General features: G+C 53.4%; 1 non-coding gene across 1 annotated transcript in view; it reads left to right on the top strand.

Annotated features, from left to right (window-relative positions):
- Positions 1 to 3,769: 3,769 nt before the first annotated feature.
- The window catches only part of LOC126129256 (small subunit ribosomal RNA), a 1,909-nt gene continuing 678 nt past the window's right edge, over positions 3,770 to 5,000 (top strand). Inside the window, exon 1 of the ribosomal RNA XR_007527219.1 lies at positions 3,770 to 5,000. This exon is cut by the window's right edge and continues 678 nt beyond it. This is a non-coding gene — a ribosomal RNA (small subunit ribosomal RNA).

Below are 5,000 nucleotides of genomic sequence, written 5' to 3'. Positions count from 1 at the left end.
TGCGTCGCACGAAGTAGTCAACCGACAATCACCCCACCCGCACCCGCACCCGCACCCGCACGTGCCCCACCCCAACCGCCGAAATCGCAACTCCAGCGGATGAACGGCGGACTCTTCCCGCACTCGTACGTTGCAATCCACCCCTATATCTTGCGTTTCACGAAGAGTTATATCCAATATGCCAAATTCCCGCTGTCCCTATACATGCTGTAAGTCTGTGCACACAATATGAACCACACCTCAGCGAGACACTCTATCACACATTACTCTCTGCCTGTAACAGACACAGATACAATATGTAAGCACCAGCATGGACCAACGTCCGGTGCATCCTCTCCGCCACAGTACACCATCCACACTATGATAACCACACCAGGGAGTCCAATTCTAAAATAGAATATCCCACCCGTCCGACATCCACAACTGCTCAGATAAGCCACCAACACCCACACATGTCCTACACAGGGGTGCACCCAACACCACCACACTGCCACCTGTTACGGCACAGAAACAATGGCAGGAATGAATCACACAGGTGTGCCGCAACCACAGACGCGGCGCGCCTCCAGTCACGAGCGAAAAGCGCATAAGCGCATCCTGACGAGACATAACTGCTGTGACATACTGACGCTGCCTCAGACATTCACTTACAATGATCACTACCAACGAACCTCGGCCCCCCCCCCCCAACAACACACTCTCTTACCACGTTGTGTACTGTAATCCAACCCATTTCGCACCTTAACCTAACCCATTTTGCACCTTAACCTAACCAAATTCGTAACGCAATTTGTACCACAATTTCTACCGCAATGTAACGCAATTTGTACCGCAATGTAACGCAATTTGTACCGCAATGTAACGCAATTTGTACCGCAATGTAACGCAATTTGTACCGCAATGTAACGCAATTTGTACCGCAATGTAACGCAATTTGTACCGCAATGTAACGCAATTTGTACCGCAATGTAACCCAAGTTGTGCCTTAACCTAACCCAAGTTGTGCCTTAACCTAACCCAAGTTGTGCCTTAACCTAACCCAAGTTGTGCCTTAACCTAACCCAAGTTGTGCCTTAACCTAACCCAAGTTGTGCCTTAACCTAACCCAAGTTGTGCCTTAACCTAACCCAAGTTGTGCCTTAACCTAACCCAAGTTGTGCCTTAACCTAACCCAAGTTGTGCCTTAACCTAACCCAAGTTGTGCCTTAACCTAACCCAAGTTGTGCCTTAACCTAACCCAAGTTGTGCCTTAACCTAACCCAAGTTGTGCCTTAACCTAACCCAAGTTGTGCCTTAACCTAACCCAAGTTGTGCCTTAACCTAACCCAAGTTGTGCCTTAACCTAACCCAAGTTGTGCCTTAACCTAACCCAAGTTGTGCCTTAACCTAACCCAAGTTGTGCCTTAACCTAACCCAAGTTGTGCCTTAACCTAACCCAAGTTGTGCCTTAACCTAACCCAAGTTGTGCCTTAACCTAACCCAAGTTGTGCCTTAACCTAACCCAAGTTGTGCCTTAACCTAACCCACGTTGTGCCTTAACCTAACCCAAGTTGTGCCTTAACCTAACCCACGTTGTGCCTTAACCTAACCCACGTTGTGCCTTAACCTAACCCAAGTTGTGCCTTAACCTAACCCACGTTGTGCCTTAACCTAACCCACGTTGTGCCTTAACCTAACCCACGTTGTGCCTTAACCTAACCCACGTTGTGCCTTAACCTAACCCACGTTGTGCCTTAACCTAACCCACGTTGTGCCTTAACCTAACCCACGTTGTGCCTTAACCTAACCCACGTTGTGCCTTAACCTAACCCACGTTGTGCCTTAACCTAACCCACGTTGTGCCTTAACCTAACCCACGTTGTGCCTTAACCTAACCCACGTTGTGCCTTAACCTAACCCACGTTGTGCCTTAACCTAACCCACGTTGTGCCTTAACCTAACCCACGTTGTGCCTTAACCTAACCCACGTTGTGCCTTAACCTAACCCACGTTGTGCCTTAACCTAACCCACGTTGTGCCTTAACCTGCTCTGTAATTGGCATATGACACGTTACATTAATCTAGTGTTGTCTAACCACAACCCTCTGAATATAGTTCGCTACTCGCACCGCCCACCCTCTTGTGTATCGTTTCATGTTCAACACTTCGCAAGTGTTGCTTACTTTTTACATGCTCCCGCTGTACACTGTAATGTGGACGACTGCAGGATGTACATCGCCCCCCCCTCCCCCCCCCCTGCCTTCGCACGCTGGTCGTTCAGGTGCTTGCGTGTTCAATGCCCTTCGCAGCTGTTCACTGGCATTCGCATGTCGAAGCGCTCAGTCTACGTCGTGGTACGGCCTGTGTCCACTGTCCGCTGATGTCGTAAGCTTAACCCTCACATTGTACTGCACATAGGTCCGTATGTACTGAATGATACGCTGTGGCACATGTGTGACCGTACAACGACTGCGCCCAACAACAGCGAACCATACGGTCCAAATGTTGTGCACTCAGCCACGTGCCGTCTCCCCATAACAGCTACATTGCAGTGTGGTACGCCATAGAGACGTGTGGGAGTAACGGACGCCCTGGATGGCGATCAGCATGAGCCGTCTGTTGATGTAGTGGCGCGTGTATTCAAACGTAGTCGTCTCTTCTCACACAGTGTGATAGCATGGTGCACCGCGTTCCACATCTGCGACATGGTACAGATGCTGGTTGACAGTCGGTGTCGTAATGGACATCGCATACGTAGGGGGCCACCTCCCACGTGTTCTCTAGTCGTGCACATTTTGTTGCGTGTATGTGGGCAGACGTAGTGTGTCGTGGCACCTAACAGACAGGTATGCAATAATCGTTGCATTTGCAAACTGGGATGGACGTCTACGTTTGCTGGTGACGTTACGCAAATGAACAACTGGTAAACCCATTGTGGTGCGGTTGTTGTTGCTGGAGGTAAATCAGTAAGGGCAAATCTGTGTGTGAAGCGATACGCGGCGGTGGCTGGGTGGGACCGTCCCCGGCCGGTGAGGGGGGGCCGCCCGGCGTGCTGGCCGCGCGGTGCGTGGGCGCACGCGCTACAGCCGGCTGGTGGGGGCGCCCAGTGGCAGGCGCGCCGGCCGACGGACGCGGCAGGCGGCGCAGCTGCGCGCCGGGGCACCCTGCGCGCGGCGCCGGGCGGCCAAAGTGGGTCCTCGCGGGCCCGGTGCGAAGCGCGGTGGACATCTGCAGTGTGCTGGTCCGACTGAGGACTGTGTGCGTTGAGGATGCGCCGCCGCCCGGCACTCGGCGCCGCGACGCCGTCTGCTGCTCGGTCGCCCCAGCGGTTCTCGCTGGTGGTTTGTATCGCAGTTGTGCAGACGTGTTGGCACGTGCGCTGTGCTGGGAGAGTTCGCTTCGGCACCCACGTGGGGCCTTTGCCCTTCTGTGGCGCTGGCGTTGGAGCTGCCGGTCACCGTAGGTGGCGCGTGTTGTCTCCCGCCGGCAATGCCACGACAGCACGCTCCCGGGCCTCTGTCGGCAGCGGCAAGCTCAGTTGGGAGCACGGGTGGTCGCACCTAAAGCGTCTACTCGCCTAACTCCGGGCGATTGCGCCTCTCTCGAACCCGACCAAGTACTTAGGACGGCGCTGCGCGCCGCCGGGACCTGAGAGGGTTTCGAGGTGTATTGTGCAGGGGAGCTCAGCCTCCTCCTGTTTGCAGAATAATTGAGCGGACGCTTGCGTGTTCGCGCGGGCCCCTGGGACACACTCCCGGGCGGCCGGCTGCTCAGCTCTAGTTGACGCAGCTCCCTGGTTGATCCTGCCAGTAGTCATATGCTTGTTTCAAAGATTAAGCCATGCATGTCTCAGTACAAGCCGCATTAAGGTGAAACCGCGAATGGCTCATTAAATCAGTTATGGTTCCTTAGATCGTACCCACGTTACTTGGATAACTGTGGTAATTCTAGAGCTAATACATGCAAACAGAGTCCCGACCAGAGATGGAAGGGACGCTTTTATTAGATCAAAACCAATCGGTCGGCTCGTCCGGTCCGTTTGCCTTGGTGACTCTGAATAACTTTGGGCTGATCGCACGGTCCTCGTACCGGCGACGCATCTTTCAAATGTCTGCCTTATCAACTGTCGATGGTAGGTTCTGCGCCTACCATGGTTGTAACGGGTAACGGGGAATCAGGGTTCGATTCCGGAGAGGGAGCCTGAGAAACGGCTACCACATCCAAGGAAGGCAGCAGGCGCGCAAATTACCCACTCCCGGCACGGGGAGGTAGTGACGAAAAATAACGATACGGGACTCATCCGAGGCCCCGTAATCGGAATGAGTACACTTTAAATCCTTTAACGAGTATCTATTGGAGGGCAAGTCTGGTGCCAGCAGCCGCGGTAATTCCAGCTCCAATAGCGTATATTAAAGTTGTTGCGGTTAAAAAGCTCGTAGTTGGATTTGTGTCCCACGCTGTTGGTTCACCGCCCGTCGGTGTTTAACTGGCATGTATCGTGGGACGTCCTGCCGGTGGGGCGAGCCGAAGGCGTGCGACCGCCTCGTGCGTGTTCGTGCGTCCCGAGGCGGACCCCGTTGAAATCCTACCAAGGTGCTCTTTATTGAGTGTCTGGGTGGGCCGGCACGTTTACTTTGAACAAATTAGAGTGCTTAAAGCAGGCAAGCCCGCCTGAATACTGTGTGCATGGAATAATGGAATAGGACCTCGGTTCTATTTTGTTGGTTTTCGGAACCCGAGGTAATGATTAATAGGGACAGGCGGGGGCATTCGTATTGCGACGTTAGAGGTGAAATTCTTGGATCGTCGCAAGACGAACAGAAGCGAAAGCATTTGCCAAGTATGTTTTCCTTAATCAAGAACGAAAGTTAGAGGTTCGAAGGCGATCAGATACCGCCCTAGTTCTAACCATAAACGATGCCAGCCAGCGATCCGCCGCAGTTCCTCCGATGACTCGGCGGGCAGCCTCCGGGAAACCAAAGCTTTTGGGTTCCGGGGGAAGTATGGTTGCAAAGCTGAAA

Source organism: Schistocerca cancellata, unplaced genomic scaffold, assembly GCF_023864275.1.
Source record: "Schistocerca cancellata isolate TAMUIC-IGC-003103 unplaced genomic scaffold, iqSchCanc2.1 HiC_scaffold_528, whole genome shotgun sequence".
NCBI lineage: Eukaryota > Metazoa > Arthropoda > Insecta > Orthoptera > Acrididae > Schistocerca > Schistocerca cancellata.
The sequence above is the reverse complement of the archived record's forward strand: the minus strand, read 5'-3'. Positions and strand labels throughout refer to the sequence as shown.